This window comes from Ovis canadensis, chromosome 1 (genome assembly GCF_042477335.2).
Source record: "Ovis canadensis isolate MfBH-ARS-UI-01 breed Bighorn chromosome 1, ARS-UI_OviCan_v2, whole genome shotgun sequence".
NCBI lineage: Eukaryota > Metazoa > Chordata > Mammalia > Artiodactyla > Bovidae > Ovis > Ovis canadensis.
The window spans coordinates 109,074,004-109,084,444 of NC_091245.1; positions in this window are offsets into that span (position 1 = coordinate 109,074,004).

Consider the following 10,441-nt stretch of genomic DNA (forward strand, 5'->3'; position numbering starts at 1 on the left):
TGGGACCGTACCTATTTTCTCTAGCTTTCTTTACTCATAGCCTTGTATCTTTAGGTGCTCTTCTCATTCCTTGGTCTCCAACCATTCTGATGCATTTGATGTGTTACCTTCACTTACATGCATTATTTGTGGTGAGCCTAATTTTTTTGTTTGCCTATGCTGTTGCTCCATTTTTCTTTTGGTGCTATTTTTTTTTAACTTATGCACGTTACTGTGTAATTCATTGCTGCTAATTTCTGCACATTATTCCACTACACTGTCCGTGTCTAATCCCCCAGTGACGGGCACATAGATTATCCCCATCTTGTCTCTACTGCAGACACTGACTAACTTCCTTTGTCATGTTCCACCAAGGACATGTGTGAGAATTTCTCTGAATATATATCTGAGAGTGAGATTAATACAAGTAATGCCAGGTGGTCCCCCAAATTGCTCCTGCTCCCAGAAGTGCAAGACCATTCCCTAATCTGACATCCCAAGCAACCTTTGAAAAGTGAAAGTGTTAGTTGCTCAGTCATGTCCGACTCCTTGCAACCTCATGGACTGTATCCTGCCAGGCTCCTCTGTCTTTGGAATTCTCCAGGCAAGAATACTGCAGTGGGTTGCCATTCCCTTTTCCAGGGTATTTTCATGACCCAGGGATTGAAACTGGGTCTCCTGCATTGCAGGCAGATGCTTTATTAACTGAGCCACCCTGCAACTAAGCAATCTTTGGCATAAGTAAATTAATTAGCCAATTAATTAATTAACCCTTTAAATCTTGCCAATCAAGTGGGCATAAAGAGAGATCTTACTGACACTTTTGTTTCCATTTTTCTAATTATCATGCTCTTGTTAGCCTTTTGTGAAGTTGCTCAGTCGTCTCCGACTTTTTGCGACCTCGTGGACTGTAGCCCACCAGGCTCCTCTGTCCATGGGATTCTCCAGGCAAGAATACTGGAGTGGGTTGCCATTTCCTTCTCCAGGGATATTCCCAACCCAGGGATCGAACCCAGGTCTCCTGCATTGCAGGCAGACGCTTTACCCTCTGAGCCACCAAGGAAGCCCTAAGAAATAGCTGCTTGCCCATTTTTTAATTGAAGTAGAGTTGATTTATGGTATTGTGTTTGTTTCAGGTGTACAGCAAAGTGGTGCAGTTATATAGGTATAGATATATATTCAGATACTAGTTATCTATCGGCTTCCCAGGTAAAGCCACTTCCCAGGCTCAGTGGTAAAGAAACTGCCTGCCAATCAATGCAGGAGACGCAAGAGACGTGGGTTTGATCCCTGGGTCAGGAAGATCCCTTGGAGAAGGAAATGGCAACTCACTCCAGTATTCTTGCCCAGAAAATTCCATGGACAAAGGAGCCTGACAGACTACAGTCCATGGGGTCCCAAAGATTTGGAAGCAACTGAGCGTGTACATGTGCACGCACACACGTACACACACAGTCTATGGAGTAGTTAAAGCAACAGATTCTTCTGGCTGTAAGAAACCCAACTTCACTCCAGCTTCTGCAAAAATGGCAGAGCTTCTGGCAAAAGGCTGAAGTAAGCCCCAGGAGCTTCACATTCAGGGGATAGAGGGGAAAAAAACAGGCTATAGGAAGAAAACCAATAATTCCAGACTCATGTAATCAGTGTCAGAGGGACCAGTCTGCCAGACTGGAGCTGAGAAGATGGAAGCTAATATATCTGTTTATTCTTTTTCTGTTTCGATCTTGGAATTAGGGTTCTGCTTGAAAGTAGGTAGGTCCTGGGCTTCCCTGGTGGCTCAGCGGTAAAGAATCTGCCTGACAGTCCAGGAGATGCCCCTAATCCAGGAAGATCCCACATGCCACAGAGCAACTTGAGCCTATGCTCTAGAGCCCAGGGGCTACAGCTACCGAGCCTGAGTCCTGCAACCACTGAAGCCCATGCACCCTACAGCCCATCTGCAGACTCTAGAGCCCACGCTCCATTGTGTTCAAGATCGCTTTCCTTTCCCATAGTAAGGTATCCAGTGGCTGATCACTACTAGGGCATAGAAGCAGGGGCCCTTCACTCCAGCTCAGGACCACTTTGAGAGAACACCCCAGTCCAAGTTACCTAGGGGAGTTGACTGAGACCTCTGTGGAGATTGCATCTAAAGGAGGAGGTGAGATAAACTGGGAGATGAGGACTGACATACATATATGAAGACGTGGCAAGAGTACACAGAAGAACTGTACAAAAAAAGATCTTCATGACCCAGATAACCACAATGGTGTGATCACTCACTAGAGCCAGACATCCTAGAATGTGAAGTCAAGTGGGCCTTAGAAAGCATCACTACGAGCAAAGCTAGTGGAGGTGATGGAATTCCAGTTGAGCTACCTCAAGTCCTAAAAGATGCTGTTAAAGTACTACACTCAATATCCCAGAAAATTTGGAAAACTCAGCAGTGGCCACAGGACTGGAAAAGGTCAGTTTTCATTCCAATCCCAAATAAAGGCAATGCCAAAGAATTCTCAAAGTACTGTACAATTGCACTCATCTCACACTAGCAAAGTAATGCTCAAAATTCTCCAAGCAAGGCTTCAACAGTATATGAACTGAGAACTTTCAGATGTTCAAGCTGGGTTTAGAAAAGCCAGAAGAACCTGAGATCAAATTGCCAACATCCCCTGGATCATAGAAAAAACAAGAGAATTCCAGAAGAACATCTGCTTCATTGACTACACCAAAGCCTTTGATTGTGTGAATCACAACAAACTGTGGAAAATTCTTAAAAAGATGAGGAAACCAGACCACCTGACCTGCCTCCTGAGAAATCTGTATGCAGGTCAAGAAGCAACAATTAGAACCGGACATGAATAACAGACTGGTTCCAAATTGAGAAAGGAATATGTCAAGGCTGTATATTGTCACCCTGCTTATTTAACTTCTATGCAGAGTACACCATGAGAAACACTGGACTGGATGAAGCACAAGCTGGAATCAAGATTGCCAGGAGAAATATCAATAACCTCAGATATGCAGATGATACTGCCCTTATGGCAGAAAGCAAAGAGGAACTAAAGAGCCTCTTGATGAAAGTGCCAACCTGGCACTCTGTGATGACCCAGAAGGGTGGGAGGGATGGGCGGGAGGGAGCCTCAAAAGGGAGAGGATATGTATATATCCCCTAGAAGCTGATGCATGGCAATGACAAGTAGCCCCTACTCACCACAACTAGAGAAAAGCACATGCAGCAACCAAAGCCAGCACAGCCAAAAATAAATTAAATTTAAAAAACAAAAAGAAGGCAGATAGATCCTGTCAGCCCTCCTGGTGTCCTCTGTTTCCCATTGATGCATGAAGTTGGGAAAGTTATCATGATATTCCAGTAATCTCAAAGTTTATAATTCCTCCATATCCCTGTATCCTTGCTCCTTCCAATCAAAGCACCGTGTGTTTACTGTAATTATGAGGTTGGGGTACCCATCAGCTGGCCACAAAGGTTGTGGGGGTAATGAAGAGTGAACCCTTTCAACACTCAGCTGGAACACAACTGAGAGCTATCGCTCACAAAACTGGAACATTACAGAAGAGAGAGTACAGACTGGAGCAGAGGGAAAGTGAGATCATGGAGACACTGAGACACTTGGGCCTGAGGTAAGTGTGGAAGTGTGAGAAGAAAGAGGGATTTATGATCTTTGGGAAAGTCCTTCAAATGAAGATCAATGTCCTTCAGTATCCACCCCCCCCCAGGTCTACCCAATAAGCCCGCAGACACATGCCCAGCAATGTCACTGTCACTGCCCACCCTGACCTCCTAGGGATATCAGAGTTCCTGGAATGAATTCTTGTATCAGGAGATCAAGCAAGGAGGTAATAGATACATGTTTAAAATCGACTCTGATTTTGTGTGACGGATGCTGTGATGTGCTGCCTAGATCCTCTGTCAGGAATGGAGGACTCACTCCCTCAGTTGCTGAGACTGCCACTGGCAGATAGCCTGCAGTCATCAGCCCTCTTGGGAAAGTGCCTCGGCCACTGTATTCAAGATCACTTTTCTTTGCCCTAGTAAGGTATCCAATGGCCAGTCAACACGGGTATAGAAGCAAGGCCCCTTCACTCCAGCTGAAGGCCACTTTGAGAGAACACCATAGTCCACGCTATTTAAGGGAGTTGCCAGAGACCTCTATGGAGGTTGCTTCAAAAGGAAGGGGTGAGATGAACTGAGAGATTGAGATTGACATATATACACTACCATGTGGAAAATAGATAGCTAGTGGGAAGTTGCTATACAACACACGGAGCCCAGCCTGGCACTCTGATGACTCAGAGGGGTGGGATGTGGGGAGGTTCAAAAGGGAGGGGATATATATAGTTATGACTTATTTGTATTGTTATTTGACAGAAACCAACACAACATTGTAAAACAATTATCCTTCAATTAAAAATATATTTTTAAAAAATGGATAGCTAGTGGGAAGCTGTGGTTTAGCACAGAGAGCTCAGGTGATAACCTAAATCAGTGGAATGGAAGGTGGAGAGGGAGGGGATAAGTGTATATAAATAGCTGATTCACTTCATTGTACAGCAGAAACTAGCACAATATTGTAAAGCAACTATATCCCAATTTTTTAAAAGGGGGAGCCAGCTTCAGCTTCTCCCTTTGTACAAGCTTGCTCCCTCTGGTAATTTTTGATCCTGAGATCACTCCCTTATAAGTTTCCTATATGTTAATTTCCGTATCAGGGTCTGCTTCCCTGGAAAATCAATCTGTAACACCTTGTGTTCACCTACTGAGCCCCAAGTCTAGAGTGATCACTGAGTCCCATTCCATCCTTTACCCAGAGCAGGGGTAAGGGCTTGAGAGATGCTTGTTCATATCTTCTCAGTGTAAGAGAACACTGAATTCTCCTGGTGCACATCAGGCAGCAATGGTCTGAGAAGGAGCACTCAATACTTCCAGGGAGTGAAATGTTGTGAGAGACAGTGATTCTCTGCAGCTGGGAATGGTCATGACCATGTTTTTAAGGGGTGGGTAAATGTCACTATGAGAAGTACATTTCCATTAATTCACATCAACCAATACTTTCCAAACTAAGGTTATTGTCGCTAGAGGGGTCATGAGAACGTTTCAAGGAAGAACCAAAAACTACAGAACACACGTAGCTAGTTTACATGGCAGAGCCTATGAGATATCTAGCTAGCTCCTAGGTGCTACTGATGTTACTTGTGGTGATGGAGATAAAGTACTGAAGAACACCGGGAAGATCACCAGGTGGAATTCATGGAAATGCGACATTAGAATCGTTGCACAGAAGAATGCTGTCCGAAATTCCTCGTAAGAGCTCTAGGGGTGATTCCTCTGAATGTAAGATCAGGACTCTGGGGTTGTCGGATATTAAGAATGAATTGTTAAGACTTCCCTGATGGTCCAGTGGCTAAGACTCCTCATTCCCAAAGCAGGGGGCCATGGTTCGATCTCTGGTCAGAGAACTAGATCCCACATGCCCATATGCTGCAGCTAAGACTGGGTACAGCCAAGACAAATAAATATCTAAGGCGGCAAAAAAAAAGAATGAACTGTTTACCTACTCTAACCTCCTCAAGTAGATGGAGAGATTGGAGGGGGTATTTGTGGAAACAGCGAGGCCTTTTCTCTCCTTTGTCTCTGTCATCTCCAGAGTCTCACTCTGTGATAACCATCAGAGCTCCTGGGAGTCAGGATAACACAGGAGACACGCTGGAGCTTCACTGCCAGGCCTAAAGGAAGAGGTTCTCCCACAATCTTGTATCAGTTTTATCATGACGATGTCACCCTGGGGAACATCTCAGCCCATTTTGGAGAAGGACTGTCCTTCAACCTCTCTCTGACCCACAGCATCAGGGAATATAGCTGTGGGGCTGACAAAGGCCCCAGGACCCAGTGCAGTGAGGCAGAGACACTTTTTTGCCACTGGTTAGCTGTTTCTGGGCCATGAGCCACAGGCCACTGATCTGATATGTAATTTCTACCGTTGTGGCCCAAAGCTACTGTCTGATTTGAGAGCATGTGGCAGTACCTCTGACAGGTTGCCCAGGGAAGGGATATCCCAGGACAAGATTTCTCAGTGTAGTAATTCTACTTTGAGCTCTCAAAAAGCTTTAGGCAACTTGGTTCCTGCATCATTCAGCCTCAATTAAAGAAACAAAACCACTAGGCACTACACAGAATAAAAAATTTTAATTAATTAAATCAAAGTGATGAAAATATGAGTATTAACCGTATATCTTGTATGTTTGAAATTTTTCATAATGAAAAGTAAGTAACTTAAAAAGAATTTTATTGTAGGGATTTGGGATTACACAAATCTGGGGATCTGGTCAAACTATCTATGGTTGGGTTAAACAGCCTTCTGTGTCTGGTGTGGCAACCTGAAGTCCACAGAGCAGGCATTTTAGGAGCAGTAAGGACAATCCTGAAACTGCTCAAGTGAGTGAAACCTATAAGGATGAGCTGGGCTGTGCATTAGTCTCTCAGAATCTCAAGCCACTCACTTTGATGATGAAGGGACCCTTCAGGAGAAGTCCGCACCCTTCATTACCAAGGTAAACATGAACGAGGCCCAGGAGTCAGAGAACAGGAGGAGGAGATCTGGTAGGAGCTGTGCTGCAGGCAGCTGCCCCACAGCAGCAAAGTGAGCTACTAAAGAGAGAACCACACAGGGCCTCATATGCTGCCGTGTCCTGCCAAGAGAGCAAAGAATACAGCTACCACTAACACGAAATTGCAAAGCAGCTATACTTCAATAAAGTTAATTTTAAAAATTTATTTATTTGTTTTAAAATTTTTTCAAAGAAAAAAATAGAGCTACTGCTTTCCTTCCACATTGCAAACCTTGCAAACCTTGCAAAATATCTCATATGGTCCCCAGTTCAGTTCCGTCACTCAGTCGTGTCCAACTCTCTGCGACCCCATGAATCACAACACGCCAGGCCTCCCTGTCCATCACCAACTCCCAGAGTTCACTCAAACTCACGTCCATCGAGTCGGTGATGCCATCCAGCCATCTCATCCTCCGTCGTCCCCTTCTCCTCCTGCCCCCAATCCCTCCCAGCATCACAGTCTTTTCCAATGAGTCAACTCTTCACATGAGGTGGGCAAAGTACTGGAGCTTCAGCTTTAGCATCATTCCTTCCAAAGAACACCCAGGGCTGATCTCCTTTAGAATGGACTGGTTGGACCTCCTTGCAGTCCAACAAAAGCATCAATTCTTTGGCGCTCAGCTTTCTTCACAGTCCAGCTCTCACATCCACACATGACCACTGGAAAAACCATAGCCTTGACTAGACGGACCTTTGTTGGCAAAGTATGGTCTCCAGGGGGAGGGCAATTCTGGGAAATGTAATTCCTGCTCAAGAACACAATACAAGTCTATACCACACTTCCCGTCCTAGCCCACTCCTCCTAACTGAGAAGGAAGCATAATATGATGGCAATATCATAAAATTTTTTAGTCAGATAGACTTGGAATCAAAATCCAACTCTATCAGTTATGTGTTTTTTAGGAAAATTATCTAACTGCAGAGCCTTTCAACTTCATTTTCTGTAACGTAGACATGTCAATTCCTATTTTGTTAAATGAGTTGAACGTGAATGTGACGATGCAAACTGACCTAAGTAAGCATTGGTTCTCCTTCTTTTCCGCCAATTATTGATTCTCCTAGAGGCTGGAGGAAAGATTAAATAATATATTTATTGCTCAATCCACACCTGTCAGCTTTTCCTCCTGATAACTTCTCAACACTGGGACTTCTGTGGTGGTCCAGTGGCTGACTCTGAGCTCCCAAGGTAGGGGGTCTTGGTTCGATCTCTGGTCAGGGAACTAGATCCCACATCATGCCGCAACTAAAAATCAGCAGTCCCAAGTCCTGAAAAAAAAACAGATCTCGGATGCTGCAACTAAGACCTGGTGCAGCCAAATAAATAAATATTTCTTTGAAAACAAACAAAAAAAAAAAGCAGTTCACTACTTTCTGGAGAACAAAGAAGTTGTATGTCCTGTATCACCTAAAACTGTTACTCACACCTTGGGTCTTCCACGTACAGTCCTCAGGCCCACCCAAGAGTCTTCTGTCTCACAGAGTTCCTGGGCCCTGTGGACTTCCCAGCATGGCTGGGCCTCCTCTGCCTGAGGGAGTTTCAGACACACTGTCTGTTTCCCTGACCTGTGGTGGACGCATATCTCACAAGATCATTGGTGCCATCTTGACTGCACTTTGGAATCTCTGAGGAGCTTTAAAAGGAATGGATGCCTGGATCTCCCATCCAAGTTCTTTAAGAGTCTGACATGATGTCTGGGAATTAAGATTTTTTTAAATTCACTTTATTCTCCAGGTGATTCTAATATTCAGGCAAACTGAAAACTACTCCTTTGAGATCTTATAGGTTCCCACATTAACTTCTGGCCCCGAGAGGGACTGTGCCTGCATTCACTGTGATCAACTTCCATGCTGCTGATATTCTGATTTTCTTTGGATCCAGAAAAGATAGTGATGGGTAAATTATATTTGGTCTTGTACTCATTTACTACGACTGCCATAACAAAGTACCGCAGATTGGGTGGCTTAAACAATAGGAATGTACTTCCTCACAATTCTGGAGGCGGGAAGTCCAAGATCGAAGTGTTGGCAGGCTCTTCTGCGGCTCCTCTCCTTGGTTTTCAGAGGGCCATGGTCCTCATGTGTCTTCATATAGTCGTCTCTGTTTGTGTCTGTGTCCAAGTGTCCACTATGACACCAGTCACATTGGGATTGCAGCCCACCCTAATAGTCTCATTTTAACTTAATTGCCTCTGTAAAGGTCCTACCTCTAAATACAGTCACATTCTGAGATATAGGAGCTAGGACTTCAACACATGAATTTCTAGAGTGTATGACTCAACCTATGAAAAGTCTCCTCTCAACTTAATTTCCTATTCATTCAATTTAAAGCTTACTCATAACCACCTCATATCTAACCACAGTAGGCTGATGTGCTGTGCTGTGCTTAGTCACTCAGTCATGTCTGACTCTTTGTGACCCCATGGACATGCCTGCCAGACTCCTCTGTCCATGGGGATTCTCCAGGCAAGAATACTGGAGGGGATTGCCATGCCCTCCTCCAGGGGATCTTCCCAACCCAGGGACTGAACCCAAGTCTCCCGCATTGCATCAGCGCCACCAGGGAAGCCCAAGAATACTGGAGTGGGTAGCCTATCCCTTCTCCAGGGGATCTTCCCAACCCAGGAATCAAACCAGGGTCTCCTGCATTGCAGGCAGATTCTTTACCAGCTGAGATACCAGGAAAGCCCACAATAGGCTGAAAGTACTCCCCATTCTTTCCTTCTCTGCAGTGACTGACTTGGTTTGTGACTTCATCTTTCTAGCCAATCTCTCCCCAGCTCCCTTAAAGCCTCTCCAGGCTCAGTCTTACCCCAGCCTTGAGTTTTCTGTCTTCTTTGTGGACTTCTGTGTCCTTTTGACGGGTTGTTTCTTAGGGGCTACTTCTTCCCTCTAGCCTTTCTGCTCTCAAGAATCCCATCACTATCAGAGCTTTAACTACAGCTTCTATGCAAAGAATTAAAAAAATCTATATGCCCTAACTTCTCTCCTGAGCTCCATGTTTACAGGACTGTTCCACCACCAGAAATTTTGTTCAGGCATCTCAGTCATCTCAGCCTCAGGCATGTTAAGTCACTTCAGGTGTGTCCAACTCTGTGCCACTCTATGGCGTATAGCCCGCCAGACTCCTCTGTCCATGGGATTCTCCAGGCTCGAATACTGGATTGAGTTGCCCTTCTCCAGGAGATCCTCCCAACCCGGGGATAGAACCCACATCTCTTAAGTCTCCTGCGTTGGCAGGAGGGTTCTTTACCACTATGCTGTGCTGTGCTGTGCTTAGTCACTCAGTCATGTCTGACTCTTTGTGACCCCATGGGCTATAGCCCAGCAGGCTCTTCTGTCCATGGAGATTCTCTAGGCAAGAATACGGGAGTGGGTTGCCATGCCCTCCTCCAGGGGATCTTCCCAACCCAGGGATCGAACCCAGGTCTCCCTCATTGTGGGCAGATTGTTTACCGTCTGAGCCACCAGGGAAGCCCTCTTTACCACTTAGCACCACCAACTGAAGACATCTAGAATCAAAAGTCTCTTCTGCAGAATTAGTTCCCTTCCTCATGTCCTATTTCTGTCGTAGATTTCAATGTTCTCTCACTTGATCTGGGGCCTTCTCTTCAATCCTTTCCTTCCCTTCCCTGTTCCTTGCCTCCAATCAATAAGGACAGCATTTGTCATTATCTTTGAGTCTAGGCTCTTGTCAGTTTCTCTTCATCACAGTTATCCCCTATTTCCTATATCATTGTCGCTCCTAGAAAAGTTTTCCCATCAGCACAGAGGCTGAGGTTCTCTCTTATATCAGGGAGTCTGTGTGTAGTCCCTACTAGCTCAGACCTGTGAGCTCCAAGCTCCATGGAAACTGTAGAGC